Source organism: Callithrix jacchus, chromosome 12, assembly GCF_049354715.1.
Source record: "Callithrix jacchus isolate 240 chromosome 12, calJac240_pri, whole genome shotgun sequence".
Lineage (NCBI taxonomy): Eukaryota > Metazoa > Chordata > Mammalia > Primates > Cebidae > Callithrix > Callithrix jacchus.
Window position 1 is genome coordinate 73410960 of NC_133513.1, and position 23409 is coordinate 73434368.

Sequence of the window (23409 nt, forward strand, 5' to 3'; positions counted from 1 at the left end):
TATTAAGGATCAAATTCCTAGTCTTTCTGGGTTTCAAAGTAGAAAGGCTTTCCTGAGTTCACATTTTATCAGGACTAGCAATCTAATCTTGAAAGACCCACCTGACCTTTAAAATACATGAATCAACTCTTCTACTCAGTTTTTCATTCTGTGATCTCCTGCCATATTGATGTTTCACAGAGGATTAATAAAAAAAAGCCTCTAACTTTTGGGTCAAACTCTGGCAAAAAGATATTTTAAGATCCTAAAGTTATACCTTGTATTATTTTTGCTATGTATTTTAATTTTTATGCATACCAAGAGCACTAGAATATTCCCAAATAGACTATTTTCCATCATTCATATTAAGCACAGGGTCAGGTAATTAGTAGATATTCATGAATTGGTATTTGACTATTGTCTTATTGGTATTATGATGTTATAACAAAATGTCTGTTACTGGGTGATTTATAACAAACACATTTATTGGCTTGTAGTTCTGGAAGCTGGGAAGTTTCAGATCTAGGTAATGGCATTTGGTGAGGGCCTTCTTACTGTGTCACCTCATGGTGGAGGGTGAGAGAGACAAAAGGGACACCACTCCAGCAATAACAGACTCACTTTCACGATAACAGCATTAATCCATTCACTCTGCCCTCACAGCCTGTTCAGTACTGATTAGGCCCCACCTCCTAACAATGTTGTATTGGGAATTATATTTTCAACACATGCATTTTTAGGGGGACATATATTTATACCCTGGCAACTATCAAGTTTCTATTTTATCAGAATAAGAAAACTATCTTCGAAGACTCATTTGGAAGTTAAAATTTAGAGATAAACTCTACCTCTCACTGATTTATCCATTTCCAAATCCCTCATGAGACTAATACTATCATTTTAAGAAATAATGATTAGCATTCAAAAAATGTTAGCTAAATGAAAGGATAAATTAATATATAAATGTAGTATAATATTCTTCATCTTGAATTGCTACTAATATGGAGGTTAAGAAGGCATAGATGAATGTAATCTGAAGCAATTAGGAAAAATATTTTTTGAAGTTACTTGGATAGGCTCAGCAAGCAAATAAATATTTGAAAATAAAAGAATTCAGGTCATATTCTTATATTTATAACATGCATGATGGAGAAGTCAGATGGAGCAGTAAAAAGAAGGAAGAGTTATTCATATATAGACTTTGATTCATGCCTGACTCCACAGGAATATTCTGTTCTTAACTCTGCCATTATTCAAATTGACTTCTTGAACTACATTTAGGTCTAGAAAAATTAGAATAGCAGCAACTTGAAATAATTCTCTTTCTTCAATACATATTGGATAGCTATAAAAATAATAGAGAATTTTGACATAATGCTTTTGTTATATTGAACCGAGCATAGAAAGTCAACACCAGAACAAAAGTATGCCAAATTGCAGGGTTTATTGCCAGCGACCACGGAGGACTCACGTCTCTCCAACCCATGGCCCCGAAAGAAGAGAGACAAGACCTTTTTATACCCGCAAAACCACCTTGGGAGTGGGGTGGAGATGGGAATGAAAGCTGTCAGTCACCTCCCAGGCTAAGACGAGGGTGAGGGGGGCTCCGGATATTCCAAGGACCAGGGGACTATTTGACATTCTGATTGTCATTTAAGGGGTTCACAGATGCTAAGATTAGCATTCATTTACACATCTTCTGGGTAGGGGTGGGATCCATAGGTTTTTATTTACTTGGCGCCAGGATGGAATTATCTGGGAGTGCTTACTCTGGTAAACAAAGGCCAGCAATTCTGGCAGTTACAGATAGGAGAAGGTGTGCAGCTTTACCTTTTTGTAAAGTAAATTAGCAGTTTACAGAAACCAAGGTTAGCAGTCCTTGTGAGGAGAATGGAAACAGCTTTGTTCTTTATAAAATGGCATTGTACAGGTTCTAACTCTAGGCCAGCTATATCACACTTTAATGGCAAACAGTGCGATAATTTTGTAACCTTAACAAATAAGTCCTAACTAGAGAAAACCGCCTCTTGTAAAAGAGAGAATGCTCTCTAAGGAGTGTCAAATCCTAATGTATCAGTTTTGCGATTTAATTTTGAGAAATTAAAGTCACATTCAAAAAAGATTCATTTTATAAAACATTGCCAAAGTAAGTAGTTTGTCATGTTGATAATCTCAAAAATATATGTAAATTTGAAAACAAATACAGAGTTTATCTTATAATTGAGTTGAATATGATATGTCTGAGTTGATTTAAAAATATAATTTTATGAAAAACTCATGAGAAGAATAAAAGGAACATTATTTAGAAATCCCTTGAGTTTTTTAACTTATTCCAATATTGGTCTAGTTGTCTAACCATTATTTGTTAAAGAAATAAGTAATTTTTCACGTACTTTAAAAAATTACAGTGTTGATATTTCAGTTATTCCCATATCAAATATTTTTATCTGAAACTCCAAAAAGTCTTTATTTTTATTCTTCCCTTCATCTCTATATTTTTATAATGGAATAAAAATAACAGGCCTCATCCCCCTTCCTAAAAATTAACTCAGATAAATTCAGAATGCATAAAACGGCTTAGCAGATGAATTTCTGTAAAAAATGATATGGTGTAACAAGAAACCTTTTTTCTAACTTTGAAATTTCATCTTTTATACTTTTTAAAGTTGTAGAATCAATGTCTTGTTTTCCCAAAAAAGAACATTTCAGAAATATTCTCCTAATTTATCTTGAGGATATTTTCATGCCTGCTTTACCTCTTTGCCATTTGTAAATTATGCAAGAAGATAGACAGTCATTACCACCCACAAAAGAAATGAGATCTTTCCTATTTTAAGAAGAAAATAAGGAATTAAAAGTAAAAAGAATATAGTATAAGGAGATTGTTGTTTTAGCATATTTAGCAGCAGAGGAGAGCAGTTCTAATCATCTACCATAATGGTAAAAGAACCCAAAATGTTTGATATTTTTAACTTTGATAAGATCTCCTTCTGAGCTAACTCACATAACCATTGGTAGGCTTTAGAGTACATTTCCATAGGATACCTCACATCAGTGAGGGACATGGCAGCTGGCTTCCCTCAGAGCCAGCAACAAAGAGCCAAAGGAGCCCAAGAAGGAAGCCACAATGCTGGCAAATCTTGGGAGTGAAATTCTATCCCTTCTGTAATATTCTGTATATTAGAAAGGATCAATGAGTGCAGGTCATACTCAGAGAAGATGATGCCAAAAGGGTTTGAATAGTGGAACACAGGGAGAATTGGAGCATTATCCTAGAATCTGCTTACAATACCTCCCCAGCTCAGGGCCAATGATGGAGAAAGACTAAGAAATTCTAGATGAGATACTCAAAATTATCCTGGGTAAAGGATCATTTTTAATTTTACTTTTTTAAAGACTTTTGTAAAACTACCATCAAAATAAATTTTTAGAAGGAAGAAAATTGGCCCGGCGCGGTGGCTCAAGCCTGTAATCCCAGCACTTTGGGAGGCCGAGGCGGGTGGATCACGAGGTCAAGATATCGAGACCATCCTGGTCAACATGGTGAAACCCCGTCTCTACTAAAGATACAAAAAATTAGCTGGGCATGGTGGCGCATGCCTGTAATCCCAGCTACTCAGGAGGCTGAGGCAGGAGAATTGCCTGAACCCAGGAGGCGGAGGTTGCAGTGAGCCGAAATCGCGCCATTGCACTCCAGCCTGGGTAACAAGAGCGAAACTCCGTCTCAAAAAAAAAAAAAAAAGAAGGAAGAAAATTATATACAAATACAAGTCCTTTTAAATATTATACTAAATAGACATGACATCAATTTCAATAAATATAGGCAAAACAATCATAGGAAAAAAGAAAATAATTCAAATCTGTTTACACTGTTCATTGAAAATGTGTGTATTGCTCAATATAGAAAATTACTATTAATCTCATAACTTGTTCTTTTTATTCTGTAATTGTAATTTAACAACAAAATGATGGATGAAATGCAGGGGCCACATAAAAACTTATGGGGAAACTTTAAACAAACATTGTATGTGTCAGTATATTAATTTCTAATGTAACAAGTGAATTTCTTCTTGCTTGCCAACTTATTTAGTCTAGGTTGGATTGATAATACTATGTTAAGGGGAACAAAATGGCTGAATTTTGTAGGATTGTTTTATTAATACTCACAATACAGAATGTAGTCTTTCCAAAGCATCTCAACAGAAATGTGAACAGATACTAAAGGCACTCTGGGTTGGAACCTCAGGAAGTTTGTACCCTTTGCAGCAGGGAGAAGCCTGGCCCCTCTTTTTCCTGTGTAGAACCTGGGATTCGAATGGCCAGTCAGGAAGCACTCTAGCAGGTACTCTGGCCTTTCACCCAATAAAACCTGGTGTTACTCACCATTCAAATTGTCTATGAGGCTAAAATTTCATGCCCATGGCACAAAGAACCCCGTCTTTAGCTGAACTAAAGTCTGCAACAGAACTACCAGGGATAATTTTTTAGCTGTAGAGACCTTCCTGAAAACTTGAATTTGCTTTCTGGACAGTACCTAGACAAGGGGCACGAGGTACAGATAAGTGGTTGAGGCAAGATGGAAAAAATACAGAGCCTGTTTTCTACTGGAGTTAATGTTCATGGCAAATCTTAAAGGACGTGCAGTTACTATGGGCATGGGGACCTATGTTTAGGAACAAGATTAGGCAGGAAATAATGCAAAAATTTAAACTGACAAAAGTCATATTGAAATTGATCTTCAAAATCTCTGGTTCCTATTTTGGTCTTATAATCTCCCTCCTATTATCACTTCCTCACTGTTCTCCCAGCAAGACTCCAGGTGCCAGCACAGAGTCAGGACATGAATCAGTGCTTTCACACGGTAATTGCTTTGCCCTAAGGGGAATCCTAGGAAATGGCCATGGAATTGTATTTTCCTGTGTTCTGAATAAATTTTCACTTCTATCTAATCTGGTATTTTATCTTCGAAAATAGAGCCGAAGTGTCATTGTGATGCTTCAAAGAGCTGAACACAATGTAAAAATCATTTGGATACACAATTGGTCATTTTTTATAATGTAAAAACAAAACAAAAGGCCCTGTTTATTCTAAGTTTGAGCATTTCATTGCTCACTGTCAGCCTGAAAACAGTTTTCAAAAGTTTTAGGAAAATGTCATTTATACTACACATCACTAGAATAAATATTACTTTCATGTACAATGGTTTCTAAGCTTCTGATGGATTACCTAATTGTGCAAATCCTCTGAGGAAAAGAGTTAAGATCTTTCCAGCACACTAAGCACTTGCATTTATTGTGGCTGATTTAAGATAGACATGTGAGGGTTAAAAGGAAGAGGATTATGTTGGTTGGAATTTCATGTCTTTTTAACACTTTGAAAAATCTAATCCATTTGTGAGGTTCACAGCTATGCCAAATGTCATGCTTAGGGTCAGATTGCAGGCCCAGCTGAGGTCTGAGGGGAGTGAGTGGATGAGCAGATTTTGAAAGAAAACTTGGGGGATCATAAGCAGGTGAAATGTAGTTTTATTCAGTAGCTCTCTCATCAGCATCTCTCTCACACTGTCTGCCTTTATCTCAGCTGTCTGCTCCAGCTCTGCAGCTCCTCTCAGCAGCTGGTTTTGAGGCTTCTGCTGCCCCCACACCTACAGCTGCACTCCCTGGCCAATAAGGCCCTCCACAAGGTCAGCAACATAACTCTTTCTCTCTGGGCACAAGCTGGTTTCTGCCTCCCCTCGCCTACCTTCAAGGTGACCAGCTCTGCCTTACAGGAGTTAATAGCATTACTCTCTCTTTGGGCACCAGCACGCAGGCCATGTCAAGCCCCATGAGTGGTGTCAGCAGGACAGTTACACCTTTTCAAACGATAGTGAAAAGCTCAAGTATGAGCTTACACAAACAGGTTTATATATAAAACACATGGAATCGTGCGCCTGTGCCCTAAACTCGCTGAGTCACTCTGACCTCGATGTCTACCTTGGCCTATTCCTTGACCAAGTATATCCAAGTACCTTACATTCCACCCCCTAGGCCAAGGGAGACATAGGTTTTGGGCACACAGGCCCAATACACAGGCTTGGGCACATAGCTCGGACAAATAAGCTTTGGGTATGCAGGCCTGATACATAAACATAGGCTTGACACATAAGCCTGATACATGCACTGTAGACACACAGGCCTGATACATACAACATAGGCTTGACACTTAAGCCTGACATTTAAGCTTTGTGCACAGAGGCTCAATACATAAGCTTCTGGGCACACAAGCAGGTATCACCTCTTTGGTGATCACCATTTATATTGCCCTGAGTTCAGCTTATTAGCTATTATACCTACACCTGGTTTCAAACTATATTGTATCAGTGCTAGGCTAGAATGTGACAGTCCAGGCAGCAGTAACACCTTGGCTAGAATCACATGTGTACCATGCCCCATTAGGAATGGAAGGACATACTTCCCTAAACAGTGACAACTCAGGGTCTAGGGATGCCTCAGGCCCCATGACCTTAATTCCCATGGCCTTATCTTGCATTAGGACTACAGGTCCCAAGACCTCTTGCAACTCTGCTGCTAAGGGACTTATACTAAACATACTCCACTGCTTCAAGTAGGCACCCTACTCCACTAAAATGGATGTCTGTGCCATTCCAAGGGGTCATTACCCATGAACATATCCATCCCACTATAGGGTAAGTCATTTGCATGACAACTATAACCCATCCTGCCATGCTTTTGAGTCTGAGGAGCAGCATATGCAGTTACTGCTTTCCCAGTTCAGCAGTTGTTATCCACAAACATCCCACTATTATTAACTGCCTCTCTATTAAGGAATACCAAGAGCTCAGCTCCTTTCCATAGTTGGGCCTAAAAGCCCATTGGCATACTCAAGTGCTCTGTGCACTGCTATAGGCCCTAACTAAAACTATTTTTTTAAGCTAGACACATGAATGTCTAGCTTAAATGGGCACTTCTGGTCAAGATATTCAAGGCTAGTGCCTACTGAATATCCTGCTTGGCTGCCAGGAAAGGCTGTCTCAGCCTCATCATCCAATCCCAGTCAAGGGGACACTGATGCTTCAAAATGTGCCAGAGAACCAGATTTAACATCATTAACAACACCACAACATATGGTGGGCTATACATATAACCCTGTGGCTACACTGCAAAATTCCGTTGTTGCCCTCCTATGAAGGCAAACTGTTCCTGGCTCTCTGAAGTGATGTCGATTGAGAGGAATGCATTGGCCAAGTCCACCAAACAGTGGCACCATCCGGTTCTGTTGTTAAACGGTCCATTAAGTCAATGACAAACCTCACAGGTGCCAAGCTGTGCAAAATATCCACCCCAGAATGTCTTCAGCTATGGGAGAGACACAGTGCTTAAGTGGAGAGCCAAGCAGCCAATGCAAAGATGCAAAGATACAGATTTTACTGACTGGTCTTCATAACCGTTAATGAATGCAGTTCTGCCCAGAAACTTACTCAGGCTCGGGGACCAGTGGATTGCCAAATCCACAGACGGCCTTATCAACCAGGCACCTCTGATGCCTCATCAAGCAGGCACCTCAGCCAGTTCTCTCATCAAACAGAAAAGGCTTTATACTTCCTCCTGACTGCAGCAGGTAATCTGTGAACTGGAACACCTGGGCGGGACCACACTGCACAGCCTTGTCCTTCTCTCAATCGTGAGGGCAGAGCAGGAAATGCGTTAGCTCCTTCATCCCAGAGAGGGAGTGTTCAGGTAGGGGTACTCTCCCAGACATTGCCAACATGACTTGCTTAACTCCTGTAACTCAGCAAGGGCACAGGCACCAAAGGAAGTGTGCTCCACCACAGTAGGGGGTGGTCTCTAGCCACCCTTGGGGCCCAACGACTGCTCAACCTCTATTTTCTGGAGGACCAGGGGGCGAGCCCGCAAGATAGGTTCTGTAAGGGTTATTTCTCTTGTAAGATTTATTGCCGAGTTTAAAATGAGGAAACTGAGGCCAGCACAAGAAAATTAAATGCCAATTTATTTAACGCTGGGACAGTGTTCTGTGGTCCCAGAGTAAGGGGCCAGAGAAGTCACGTCTGAATTCTCTCGGGCTTGGGGTTTTATAGGGAGTGAAGGCATTCTGATTGGCTGTGGAGAAACAGGATGTAGATGGGGCAAGCTGCTATTGGTAGGTAGGTGGGATTTCCGGTGAGCGAGCTGGATGGGGCAAAATGCAATTGGGCAGGTTTGGGTGGGGCTTTTTTAAAATTTTGGCGGGGTTTTCCAAGGCTGGCTAGGTGCTGAGTGCAGAGTTTAGTGCTGAGTGCAGATTTTGGTGGGGAGTGCAGAAGTGGGTGTTGGTGCCAAGTACAGAGTTTAGTGTTGAGTACAGATTCTGGTGCAGAGTGCAGAAGTGGGCGTTGGTGCCGAGTGCAGATTCTGTTGCAGAGTGCAGAGGTGGGTGTGTGTTGAGTGCAGATTCTGGTGACATAATTTTCAGGCATGGAGAGGGATGGGCGTGTCCGAGCTCCCAGCAAGGCAACCAGCCTTACAGGTTCTTCCTCCTCTCTGCATGGCCTCCCATAAAGACTGGGCATGCACTTCCCCCAGCATAGTCACAAGCACACATCTGACTCTGTCTGCAAAGGCATAGTTCCTTCTCTGTGCCGTGCACTTCCGGGTATGTCAGCACCATTTCCACACTTGCGAGAGACACAGCCGTTGTCTCCCATGTTTTCATTGGAGCCCATCCTCAGAGCACAGCTGCCACCAGGTACCACAGCTCCTGCTGTGGCCACATAGCTAACTCAAAAGGCTTGGGTGCTGAAAACCCACTCACTTCATCCTGTGGACCTCTCCAATTGTCAGGTTCATGACTACATCAAATGCCAAGCCCAAGGTCAGATTCCAAGTCCAGCTGATATCTAAGGGGAGAGGGTGGATGGGCAGGTAGCTGAGAGAGCACTTGGGTGTGGGTGGGCATAGGAAGGTGAAATGTAATTTGATTCAGCAGCTCCCTCATCAGCAGCTCTTTCACTCTATCTGCCTTTATCTCGGCTCTCTGCTCCAGCTCTGCAGCTACAGTCCCTGGCTTACAAGGCCAGCTACAGAGTCAGCAGCTTAACTTTTTCTCTCTGGGCACAAACTGATGATAGAACTAGAAATGTATACTGGTTTTAGTTTATTCATGCTGTGATTAAAAAAAAAAATTCTGAGGTTGGCTTTATAAAGAACAAAAATATTTTTTCTCATAGTTCTGGAACATTCTGTGCAGGTTAGTGTCCAGTGAGGACTCAGTCTCTGCTTGCAAGATGGTGTCTTATTACATCCAGAGGATGGGACAAACACTGTGACCTGTCTTGGTGGAAGGTACAGAGGAGCGAATGGGCCTGGTTAGTTCCCTCTATCTATTATATGACATTAATCCCAACCTTGAGCGTGTAGGCCTATGACCTAATCACATCCTAAAAGCCCTACCACTTACTACTGTTCATTGGGGTAAAGTTTTAACATGAATTTTGGAGAGGACACAAACATATAAACCATAGTAGTAATGGATCTATAATGCTGAGAATGCTAAATTGAAGACAAGAGTATGTATTTTATTGTGAAGTAGCATTAATCAGCCATATCTGCCCACAACCTGTTTTTCTTTCTCTGGCCTAGGCTAATAGGTTCCAAAATTTTGTAACGATTTTAAAATATCAAAAAGGGAAACACTTCAAGACATGACATTTATATCAAATTAAAATTTAAGTATTCATAAATGTAGTTTTATTGGAGTACAATCACATTCACTTATTTGCATATTGTCTCTGGCTGCTCACAAGCCACAACAGCAGAACAGAGTAGATGTGATAGATGCTATGTATGTCTCTCTATAACTAAAGTATTTATTATCTGGCTCTTATTTAAAAAATAAATAAATAAATAAATAATTTTCTGACCCCTGTCCTAGACTATGTGGAATCATTAAACATCGTTAAGTTTTAGTTTTGTTTTGTTTTTGTTTTTTGCTTTTTTTGCTGATTTCCAGACAAAAGTATTTGGACTTCTCTTCGCCCAGGCTGGAGTGCAGAGGTGCAATCATGACTTACTGTAGCCTCAAACTTCTGGGCTCAAGCATTGTCTTATGTCAGCTTTCTGTGTAGCTAAGACTACAGGTGTGTGCCACCATACCCTGCTAAATTTTTATTTTCATTTTTTTGTAGAGATGGGAGTTTTACTATGTTGCTCAGGATGGTCTTGAACTTCTGACCTACAAATGATTCTCCTGCCTCAGCCTTCCAAGGTGCTGGGGTTAAACCTCCATAGCTGGCCTTCTCTATTTTCTAATAGTAAAATAGGGGCATCATTTTCTTAATTTCACTCTTCGGTAGTCATATAAACTCCTTGTTTCTACTTCTGAAATTATTGAAAGATCTAAAATGTTTAAATCCTAAGGCTAAGAGATTATATCATTAGTATTCCCAGAAGATTGCTTCTGATGGATCTTCAAAGATGTTTGTGATGTGCCTGAAGCATCTGGCAGCCACAATTTTATTTTATCATTATTTAGAATTATCTTAGTGTATAGAACAATTGCCATTGTCTGATTTGGCAGACTTGTCAAGAAGCTGGTTTAATTTTAGAGTTCCATAGCTTTTTAGAAAGATAAAACACAAACTTTTATTTTATTAGTGTGTCTGTACAGGATTTATAGTTCATTATATTAATTTGCTTACATGTGTTTGGTGAAGACATGTAATTGCCCCCAAATCCTTTTCTCTACAATGATATGATTCCTAATTTTTAGATGCCCAGAAAAAAGACTACATATCTCTGTCTCTTTCAAAGTTAAGGTGTGGCCATGTGACTTAGCTCTGGCCAATGGGATGCAACTGAAAATTGTATGCGCAATTGTTAGGGTATCTTTAAGGGAGAAGAGCTTCTTCTGTAAGTTCATATTTTTTACTACCTATTAGGTACAGTGTGATATAATGGTTGGAATTCCAGGTATTACCTTGGACCATATTATACTCTTAGTAATAAAACCCATACTGGACCAGTGAAAGACATGAGCATGAATTTCTTAAACTATTGTTTGTGTTATTGTTTGGGGACTGATTACCTTTCAGTTTTGATGGTCAGAGAGAAATAAGCTCTTATATTGTTTAAAGTGTGCTATTTTGAGGTATTCTTTTGCCACTTACTAACGTAATTCTAACTCTTACATTGTGTATTGTACTTAAAAAATTCTAAGCATGCTTTTATTATTCTTAATAAAATTCCCCCCTAATTATACTATTTTAAATCTAAATGTTTTGAATAAGGCTGACTTTATTTCCTAAGGTCTTGGATGATCACCTGACCTTGTCCTGGTCGAACATCATTCCCTCCCCTGAGCCAGAGTGATTGCTTTATGGATGCTCTGAAAATCGAAGCCACAGTAGTGGTTTACATTCTTGAGTCTTTTGCTGAAACGTTTGGAAGAGAAAGGTTCTCTTGCTTTTATAATTACTAAACTATAAGGGTATAAGTTTGGACCTACCTAACAGCTAATAGCACAGCAAAGGGGAATTACACTGGGAAAGAGGTCAACACTTTATCAAAGAGGAAACTCAGCTGAAACAGAGATGGCAAAAGTGAGGTACAGATTTTAGCCTCTGGATCTTAAGCCTCTATATCTAGCGAAACCCAAAGACAAATACTTATTGACTGATTTTTTGAAGCACTATGTATCTTGCTACTCCCCTCTCTCCCACTTTTATATAACAACACCATAAGTTTAGAGATGTATAGGTTGACCTTATTAAATTTTGAACTCGCTACAGAGCCCAAGACCATATTGAGAGGAGAGGAATTGCTTAACCCATGTTTGCAGAATTCAGTTGAGGTAAAACACAGGGATGACTGATTATTATCTGACATTTCACTAATTTTATTCAAATAATTTAGAGCTTAACAACAAAATTCCCACTGTCTTCAAAAATCTTCCAGTAAACGATGCTTCCTTTGACATCAGAGGTTCCTTTGACATCTTGTCCTTAGGGACATGAGAGATCTGCTGTTCTGAAATTATTTTCAGTCACTGCCATTTATATTTGTAACAGATAAATTTTGTTCTATGAAAGATAATAAGAGCTCTGAAAATATCCAAATATAGTTGAATCAGGTTTAGAAATTGATTTAAAGTAGTAAAGGGTATGGAATAATAGTTTTGGAAGTGAGGGGGAAAATATATATATATGTTAAAGTATCTACAGTGTGCTAGGTCTTTTGGCAAACATTTCACATACATAACTGCTAATATTACTTAAGTACAAGCTTTGGTCCAATCATGATGCTAAGTGCTTTACATTGACTTTTCTTGTTTAATCCTTACATAAGCTTACCTGAAAGGCATTATTTTTCCATTTACACCTGAGAAATTAATGAAGTATCTGAGTTTGCCCAATTAAGAAGGCATGGCATGACAAGGATCAGATTAAAAAGTCAACAAAGTGTATTCCTTCACCTCATTCATGGTTCTACCCACCCCCATTTACTTTACAAAATCAATATTATTTCTACTTTTAGATATCCAGTGCTCCTAAGTCTTTTACTGCTCAATAGAAAGAGGTGCTTGGACACAGCTAGATGTACTATAGCAAGTTCTCTCAGAGAAATAGTTCCCTTCTATACCTTGGTATATTTACTATGAGCTGGCAAGAAACAGAAAATATTAGCCTACAGAAGCTCCCTGTTTATAAAAAAAATTGCCTTTATAAGGACAACAGAGTATTCATAGCCCAGATGGCAATAACTTAGGGAATTTCTGTATTAGCATCAGCATGGGTTACTTACCTTATAGCCCTTCAGCTCATCTAGTCCCATCCTGCAGTAGAGGCACCAAGGTTATTCAGCAAAAAATGGTGTAACATTTTGTTAATAAGTATTTAGCTCCTGAGGTGAACCTTTTATTTGAAAGAATATGTCTTTAGTTTTGTTTGGTTTTATTTTTGGCTCATTGGTTCATAGCCTTGCTTCTTCTGTTATTATCTCACTATATCTAGGACATTTTTAGGTGTGCCCCCAAACAGTAACCGATTCAGCTTTCTTTTGAATTGAGCTTCTGGAGAATGCCATGGGCATATACTCTCTAGAACTCTCAATTTCCTATCTATGTCAATGAAAGTCTCCTATGAGTTTTAACTGAGAAAACAAGCAAATAGCTCATTGTTATCTTGTGGATTGGTGGTGATGATCAGTATGCTAAACATTGCAGGGTTACAGAAAAACAGGTCTCTCTGTTGCTATCGTATTTTCTCTATCTGCTCCTCTGAAACCAATCCAGATATTGGAGTGGAGGCAATGAGTCATGAGTCTTGATGGATGCACATGCTGTAGTCTGTAAATAGAGGTTGATGTTGTTGTTTAAAAGGACATCTAACACTTTTGACAGGAGGCTTTCATTTTACCCACTTCTTCTCTACCTCTCAATAGAATTAGTTTTGCAGCAATGACTATAGAGGAATACTGTCACATTCTGTAGCTCTGTGTGACTGCCTGCTCAAGAAGCAGCTTGAAATTTCCTATGATTACAGCAGATAAAAGTCAGCTCTGTTGTAGTGCTGCAAAAGAAAGGATGGACCAGGCTTTCCTTCGTGCTTTTAATGAAAATCACGAAAGCAATGCCAAGACCATAATTAGATGAGAGGTCTAGATGCAGAGAATGGGGAAACAAAGGGAGATCGGCCTTAGGTGCTGGCACACAACTGCTTTTACCTTTGGCAAAATATTTAATCTCTTTCTGCTTCACTTTGCTACTGATAAACTTGTAATACAATAATACGAATATAGAATTTGAGGGAGGATTAAGTAATTGAATAAGTATTTTTAGAGTTTCCCTATGCACATTCACCCTATTACCAAACACCTTATATCAGCTTTGAGAATGATGATGATGAGGAGGAGGAGGATTATGATCATGTTTAAAAGCAAACATGGAAGGGATTATTTTGAATTAAAAGTGCCTAACAGAAGTTGATTTTTTTCTTTAATGTTCCTTTAAAATAAAACGACAGCAGCAATACTATGATCTTCATTTTTCTCCCTGTGTAGTAATCAAGCAGGTTTGTATTATTGTAGTTATATTTGAGGAATATGGGGCTCAGAGAAGAAATATGACTTCCATTACTCACAAAGCTTGTTAGTGTGGAATTAGTATTTTTCTCAGATGATGTGACTGTGGGTGCTATTCACAAAGGAACCAAGACAATGTGAGAAGGACTTAATTTTTAATTATGGGAGGTAAAATGAGGGGTGACTAGGGCAAATGCAGTATTTCCCAAGAAAGAATAGTTAGGATGAGACATCAGATTGTGGGTGTACTTTGGAGCCCAGAAATGCAGGGACTGGCCACCTCAGAGTGACAAGACAGTCACCTGGCAAATTCCTGTTCATGCTCCAAGTCTCGACTACCAACATGTCACTTCTTCTGAGAAGCCTTTTCTGATTCTTCAGACCAGGTGTGGCCACCTCCTCCTTTTACAGCAGCTTCCATTTTGCCTTGCAGCACTTACATGTTTATCGTTGGTCTCCCAATGGATTGTCAACTCTGAGAGCAGATGTCATCATGACTGGGCCCTGGACTGAGCACTGTACCTGGATTACAGCTGGGGCTCAGTGCACACAGTTGCTGAATGAATGAGAAACAGGGAGGCTAGGGATCCCAGAAAAGCAGGTTGTACCTTGTCATCTCTCAGCTCTTATGCTTCTGTGATCTTTTGAGGAACCTTCAGATTAAAACATTAATTACAAAAAAAGGAGGTCAAATGAGGTACTCAGTCCCCAAGGGAACTAAAGGTGAACACAAATGGCAAACTTACCACCTTGAAAATGTCATTAGGGTCTTCAGAATTCAAGACAGAAGATGGATAACAATGGGAAAAAAATTAAGAAATGCAGTTTAACATCAGTTTTCTGAGATGCAGAAAATATTTAGAAGTCTGTAGACTACAGAACAGAACAGGAAGAAATTATTTTCAGTGAAAGCTTTCAGGTACAGGGAAGCAAAGAAGCATCATGTGTCAGGCAAACACTTCTGCAAATAACAGCAACCTATGACTGGTGATGAAGCAGGTCAAGTATGTTTGTAAAGACTTCACAGATCCTTTTCTGGATCACTAGACAGCATTTGGTAGCCTTCCCTGGTTGCCTCTGTGAAGGTAGATCATACAAATTGGGTCATTCTTGTCATACCCAACTGAAACAGAGTTGAGAAACCAGGAGGAAAAAACACTCAAGGCATGAGATATTGCTCCAGAAAACTGTAATTTTTTGCAAGCCTGGCAGCTGAAACTGCTTGCCGTAACCTGAAACTAGTTTTATCAAAAGACTACTGAGAAGACCAGTTTCAAAGATCTAACTTGTTTTGTTCCACAATATCACATACCAATCAGAGCTTGCCAGCTCCTCAAACATTACTAGTGCCAATGAAGTTTATCAAAGAGCAGTACATAACATTTGTCTTTTTTATAAAACCTCTACTATTTTCTTTTTTCTTTGGAAAGAACACTTTCACTTGTCCTGGACGCTGTGCCTTCCTAATATGCAGATTATTTTTTGGTGGCTCAATCATGTCTCACTACAGCCTTGACCTCCTGGGCTTAAGCAATCCTCCTGTGTTAGCCTCCCAAGTAGCTGGGTCTGCAGGTGTATGCCATCACTCCTGGCTAATTTTTCTAATTTTAAATTTTTTCTAATATGGGGTCTCAACATGTTGGACAGATTTTTTTTTTAATAGATAATAAATTTCTCCTTTTTTTTCCTCCATAGATCTCATGGTCTTTTGTTAACATCACTTGCGTCCAAATAAGTTTGTTGACTTATTTTTAACCCCAGGACACAGATAACATTCACAGAATTTATATTTTTATAAAGCTTTTTTAGTATAACACTGCCTATAACTTATCCCTTTCTTTTTGTTACTAAGTCTTACCCTCACTTATACTATATCTGACATCCTTTTTATCGCCATCAATTCAATTTATATGATTCATTTTGATCTTTGTTTGCACCATTCTGTAACTTGTTCTTATGTTCTTTGTAAGGCACCATTTGGCATTTTTATTACTTGATATTACATTTTAAGTTTCTTAAGTACTTTAGTTTTACTTCTTTTTCCTTTGCTTCTCTCATAGCCTCTTTAGATTTGAATGCAAATAGTTGTACACAAATATTCTAGAAATATGTATAAATAAGGAATGTAGTGCTTTACATCTTTCATGTCATAATCATCCTTCTGTTTCTCATAAGAACCCACATAGAGAATGACACGGAAGTAAATGGATATGGAATAAATGGAAGCAGATCCTTGTACCCAGAGATTATTAAGCTGTGGTTCTGTGTGCATTGTCTCCATCTAGCTTCTCTGAGTGTTGAGGGTACTAATATTTCACCACATCCTAGACTCATGTGCAGCACACCTCATGTCTCAGATGGGAAAATTCTGATCTATGTGAACTGTCAGGCAGATACTGCACAGAGTTCAACAGATAAGGAAAATTTTATTCAAGATTACTGCAGTGAGGAGGAGAGTTGAACTAAACGCTACTGAAAAAAAGATAAGAGGATTTTTAGTTCCTCAGATGAACTACTGAAAAATTACTGGCAGATATTAGTGGGAAGGTTGGTCAATATAATTAAGCCATCTGTGTTTGCTAATTGGTGCTTATCAAATTTAGAATTCTGTCCTCCCAGCTTTCAAAGGGATGGCTACTAGGGTCTTCAGAAAGACATTCCTGGGTTGTGAAACTGGTAAGAGGCTGGGAGAAGATTTACACCAAAGGCAGAGAACAAATGTGGAATGTCAAGTTTTCCTTTTTTTTTTTTTCTTTGAGGTGGAGTCTCACTTTTGCCAGGCTGGAGGGCAGTGGTGCAATCTTGGCTCACTGTAACCTCTGTCTCCCAGGTTCTTGTGATTTTCCTGCCTCAGCCTCCCGAGTAGAGTAGTTGGGACTACCATGGCATGTGCCACCATGCCCAGCTAATTTTTACATTTTTAGTAGAGTCGGGGGGGGGTCTCACCATGTCGGCCAGGATGGTGTCAATCTCTTAACCTTGTGATCCACCAGCCTCAAAGTCTCCCAAAGTGTTGGGATTATAGGCATTAGCCGCCACGCCCAGACGCATGTTAAATTTTCTAATGTAAATGCTGTAAGAAAAAGGAGATCAGAAGCTGATAGGCAGAAAGAAACCTGTCTAAAGTTTAATCAAGGTTAGGGGAATGCTAGTTGAATGCTAGTTAATTCCATCTTGCTGAAAACCCATTGTAGTAGTGCGCCTATGGTGAGATTGTATTCTTGCCCTGGGCTTATCTTGATGTTTAATTTAGCTTGACGCATGTCCCAGATGGTTCCAAATTTCTATCCATTTAATCAAAGTTGTCATTTCGATCTCAATCTCTTTGTCTTATTCCTTGTGTGCCAACCTTCTCTTCCCCCCTTTCCCCTCATCAGACATCAGAAGCCCCAGTGTTGTCCGAGACAATTCATTGTAATTCACAGTATGAATAATGTATTCAATAAAACTATCCCTTTGGGTTACCTGGACAGCCAATATCTACTGATATATAACCATGCGCCTTGGGGGACTTAATTTATTTACAGATGAGATTCCCGGGTTTCTTCTATTTTCTATTGGTTCCATTTTTCTAAGGAGAACTTGAATGCAACTCTATATGTCATTATTTTGTCTTCTGCACAAATGTATGTATATCAGATAGTGCCTACATTTTCTCTCATGCTAGCTGGCTGATCTAAGGGCTATTTAATATTTGACTTTGTTTAAAGTTAGAGTACTGTTACTAAATTTGTATCCTTGAGCAAGCCACTTATTTTCTATGATGGTCAGTTTCACATGACAACTTGGCTAGGCTATGGTCCCTAGTTATTCAATCAAACATTAATTTCAGTGTTGCTGTGAAAATGTTTTGTAGATGTGATTGATGTTCATAATCAGTTGAGTTTGAGTAAAGCAGTTTTTGAAAATGCAGCTGTGCCTAACTCAGTTCATTGAAAGGACTTAGAATTGAGGTTTTCTGCATGACAAAGAAGTTCCTGCTGTAAGCTGCAACTTCAGCTTCTTCTCAGGAGTGCCTGCTAGCTCTTTCTGATGACTCATTCTGTATTAATTTTATAGGGCAGCTGTAAAAAATTACTACAACTCACTGGCTGGAAACAACAAAAATGTATACGCTCACAATTCTGCAGGCCAGAAATACAAAATCAAGATATTGACATGGCCATACTTCCTCTAAAGTCCCTAGGGGAGAGCTATTTCTTGACTTTTCTAGCTTCTGAGAACTCTAGGTGTTCCTTGGCTTGGGGCTGAAAAACTCCAATCTCTGCTTTCATCTTCACATGGCCTTTCCTCTTTTTCCTGTATGTCTCTTTTCCGTGTTATTCTTATAAGGATACACATTATGTAGGGTGCATCTGGATAATTGAGGATAATCTCATCTCTAGATCCTTAGCTTAATTACATCTACAAATGCCTTTTTTAAAAAATCCAGATAAGGTTACATTCACACACACCAGGAGGTAGGACTTCAACATCTTTTAAGAGGACACAATTCAACCCGTAACATTCCTCAACACATGTCTTCTACTGGTTCTGTTTCTCGGAAGGAATCTTGACTGATATAGCCTCTTTGCATCTTGTTTCCTTGTCTCTGTAATGATGGGATGAGTAGAAACAATGGTGAACTTCAAGGTCCACTTTAAATAAACATAGTTTTAAAAAAGCTTGTAGATCAGTTCTTCTAAATTTAAATTATTGCTTAAAAATTCTATAATAAGCACAGAATGGGAAACCCTTAGTAATAGTGAGGCTGATTTCATTTTCTTCAATAATTAATAAGCTAGTCTATCTGCACCTGACACTACTGTATTGGTAACAATCAGGTTTCTCAAGTTTACAGAATAATATTTTCCCCTTTATTTTGTATGCTTTCCTACCCAGATCATGCAGGAAAAAGTATAAATAGAGACTAACTTTGCCTTGTCACTTCAGTCAAATATTGGCATTCTCTCTAGGGTGAGAAATTTAACAAAGATCATAACTTATTTAGAAAATTGTCCATCTTAACACTTTTGTAAGAAAATAACAACTTAGTCAAATTTCCCTCCTCCTGATATATCTAAATGTTCCTGTTGGATTCCAGTCCATTTTGTGTTAAAAGGATATTGAAAAGGTAAGCATATTTCCTGCTGCCTCATAAAGTCATCTAGCAATAAATTATTGGTGCTAAAATAGAAAAATTCAGAGGAATCAATTTTTGATGCAAAAAAAATTATTTTGCAACTTGGTGAAAGAATGTAACTTTCAAATGTTTAAAATTATAGTGGAAAATTGACCCTAAGGGCCAATCAGAGATTCCTTCTAGTAAAATACTAGAAGTGAAGTCTCTAGTAAAATTCTAGTAGTGAAGTCTCATTCATGTGGTCAAATCAATGTCCTTATAGGGGACAATGCATTTTTTTCTAGTCAGTGTGTTTTCTTCCCCTTACTCATATGCAAAATGATACTTCCAGATGCTGATTAAGTCACATTTTGCTTGAAACACACCTTGCTAGAAAGATCAATATTTATAATGGGAGATATAAGGAAAGATGTCATAAAGTCTTTTGTGATTCTAAATAAATGTCATTCATAGTTACATATGTATATGTATATACATACACAAATATATGTTTTTCTGTATTACTTTTATTGTAAATTTTATTTTTAAAACATTAAGTATTAAGAATATATAATCACTCTTAGTCAAAACAAATGCAGAAGAACCCAGTTATAATACATCTTATTATTACAAGGTATTTTATAGATATTTAGCAGAAAATGCCATATAAAATTTAATAGCCATTGTTCTATGACAATAATTAAGATGACTTGGATTAATCCAAACTAGAAGGAAATTTTGACTAAGACAATATTTAGAAAAAAATTGCTTAATTTTTTTCACATATCTACTCATATTCAAATTTTCCTGTTGTTCTTTAAGTGAATAGATTGAATGGGATGATAGGTCACTTATACATGAAAACACACGTGTAAGAATATTATTGTCACATTACTAGTGAGTAAATGGACATGTTAAGTAGTGAAAGTAGAGATATTTTAAAATTGTGTAGGACTGTTTGCTAATGTTAACCAGTCTCTGACTCTGTTCATGCAGGATAGATATTTTGCTCTGTGTTAGTCATGTATCTATTCAGTAGAGCTCTGAAATTCAGTAAGAATAGGAATGGAGGAGATCACCTTCACCATGGCTGCAGAAACTCTTTTGATATTACATCTATACTGTGTGCTCTTCAACTAAAGAAATAAGTGGATTATGTAATGAGACAATGGTGTTTGCCTCTTAAATGAGATCTATCTTTATTTTAAAAATTTCAAAAAATGCTTAAACACTTTTTTAAAAACTCTAAGAAAATCTCCCCTACATATGTTATATTCTTGAGTTTTCTCAGTCAACCTTTGTTTACTATAGCCAAGAAAGAAATAAACCAACTACTATCTGTATTTATCATCAAATCTAATTTGGCAAAGTAAAGTTTGTGATATTTGATTTTATGAGGCTAAATGCTGGTAAAAGATAGTTTCTCTCTTTTTTGTTTTTCAATTGGGTGTACTAATCCAGTTTTCTTTCTTTCTTTTTTTTTTTTTTTTTTAATTGAAAGACAGTTACTTTAAAACACAGGAAGACTCTCTGGTTTGGCATCATTGTTGTTTATCTGTACGAGATTCTTTCTTCTTTCTCTTTCTTCTTTGCTACCCAAGAAATGTACTCTGAAACTCTCCATAGAGGGAAAACTAGTTATTAAAAGACTCAGGCTAAGTAGTTTGAAAGGTGCACTTGTCCATTATTACTCTATGTGGTTGTATAAAACGTGATTCTATTTTTAAAACCTGAGCAGTTTTATCAAGTGACAGCAAAGTATCTTTATATTTCTATCTGCAGTGTAAATAAAGTTTGTATAAAAGGGGCTGACATAAAAGAGGAGTATGAATGTTCTTTAACAATTATTTTGGAATAGCTGCCATTGATTTTTTTTTTCTTTTTACAATAATTTCATTCAAAATTCACACCAAGTCACATTGGGACAAAGGACATATTATAGTATGTGTTTCTGCAGGCTAAAAATCAGCTAAAAAGTAATTTTTGAAAGTTAGAATATAAGATTGTGCACGCGTGTGTGTGTGTGTGTGTGTGTGTGTGTGTATTTGTGTATGGTTCAAAGAGGAAGCAATGGAAAGGGTGGAGAAAGAGAAAGCAAGCAAGTATATGAGAGTCATGAGACCTAGCTTAGTGGCCTAACAGCCAGGTAGAAATCAAATGTAGACTTCACTTAGTTGCAAATGAAGCCAGGTTGAACTATGGTCTTCTTGATAGTTCAAGTAGATCCTAAGATCACCAACTGGACCTATAGAGCAGATGCTTCTCCATACAGCCAATTGGAGGACAACAGCCTGCTCATTGTGCAGAAGTTTTTCATTTTAATTACGTGTTTAAATGCTATGACATTAAGGCTTCCATTGTTGTTATTGTTACTGTTGCACTGAGAGTAACCAAACAGACAAGGAGGGCACATGATGAAGTTGTAAGAGGTACACAATGGCCTCTTTGGGGCCTTAAACAAGTCCTCTCTCATCTCTGTCTTGTTTCTCTCAGCTAAGGAATAGGATATTATCTCATATTGTAATGAGGATTAAATGCGTCATATATATTAACATTTTTGAAGGGTTTTTAGTAATTAATAAATGTTAACAAATATGCTTATTTATAAATCACCAGTAGTTTATAAAGACTGCTTGGTTCATTGTCTTGAGAATGGTGTTGATTTTACAAATATTTGTTAATTTGATAGTCAAGGAATTGCATTTTTTGGTGCATTTCTTGATAACTAGTGAGGTTGAGCCACAAGTACTCTGAAGACAACAAATGAGCTTATTAGTTTTGTATTTCCAGTGCCTGGCACAGTGCTTGATCCATATTTATTTACCAAATATTTGTCGAATGAATGAACCATTGAAACATGAAAGTGGGTGGAAAACAAAGTACAATTTTTGTCTTATAAAGCTCAATGGGGTCAGAAGCAACAGGGCAGTCGGGCCACTCTTTCCAGTGTCCTTGGATCATGACACTTAAATTTGATGTGCTTATCAGCCTGACTGGACTATGAGACCCTTGGGTCTAAATGAGGCCTGTGTCTCCAGGTGAGGTGAGGCTTCCACCCTAAAGCCCTGGTTCCGGCTCTAGCATTACTTCTTCTTGGCTGTATGACACAGGACAAATCAATTCATATCTTTGCCTTCATTTTCTTAACTAGAAAGTAAGAGATTTGATCAAGTTTCCTTCCAAGGAAGTGTCTGAAAACTAAGTTTCATAACGAGAAGCTTAGTGTTGGGGAAAAAAAAAGTTAAAATATTCTGATTTAGCATTTAAAGATTTATTGGGTATAAATACAATCTTAAGTATCAATAAATATACATAAGAACTGTCATTCATTTATTTCAGTTATTGCCTTATATCATTAATTCCCAGAATATTTAAATCAGGAAACATTAGGAGCATCTCAAATCATGCTCTTAAAACCATCTCACTTAATATTAATGAGTAGTAATTGACAAAACAAATGTAGTTTTTAATATGCCCCTTTATTGATCTCCTTTATTCATTCATTCAAAACCATTTATTAAAATAGTTCTTTTATTTTATTTTGAGCCAGAGTTTCGCTCTTGTTACCCAGGCTGGAGTGCAATGACATGATTTCAGCTCACCACAACCTCTGCCTCTTGGGTTCAGGCAATTCTTCTGCCTCAGCCTCCTGAGTAGCTGGGATTACAGGCACGCGCCACCATGCCCAGCTAATTTTTTTTGTATTTTTAGTAGAGACGGGGTTTCACCATGTTGACCAGGATGGTATCCATCTCTTGACGTCGTGATCCATCCGCCTCGGCCTCCCAAAGTGCTGGGATTACAGGCATGAGCCACTGCGTCCAGACTAAAATAGTTATTTTAAACGTGTTTAAAAGACCATGCCTTTTTACATTGGTCCCTTGATTGCCTGAGGCATTGCTGAATTGACCATGGCTGTGGGATGTAAAGCTTAAATGTGCCTGAGCTTCTGGAAGTAGCTACTTCTCTCAAGGATGACAGATTTTTTTGTATTGGCTTTGAACAGTGATGACAGTGCTCTTGTTAATATCTGGTGAGTGGCCAGGAGAACAACTCTGTCCTGACAGAAATTATGTTCTGTTAGTTGAATTATCATCTATATGCATGAAAACTGGAGAGCATATTGTCATCAGTAACAATATCAACTCTGCCAACCACAGGGAACTTTCCTTTACATTATTGAGGACTGGGGCCTGATGTTTGTTGAGGAATGTCAAATCATTTTAGTTATTGAGTGGAGTCTCCACAGGGTTT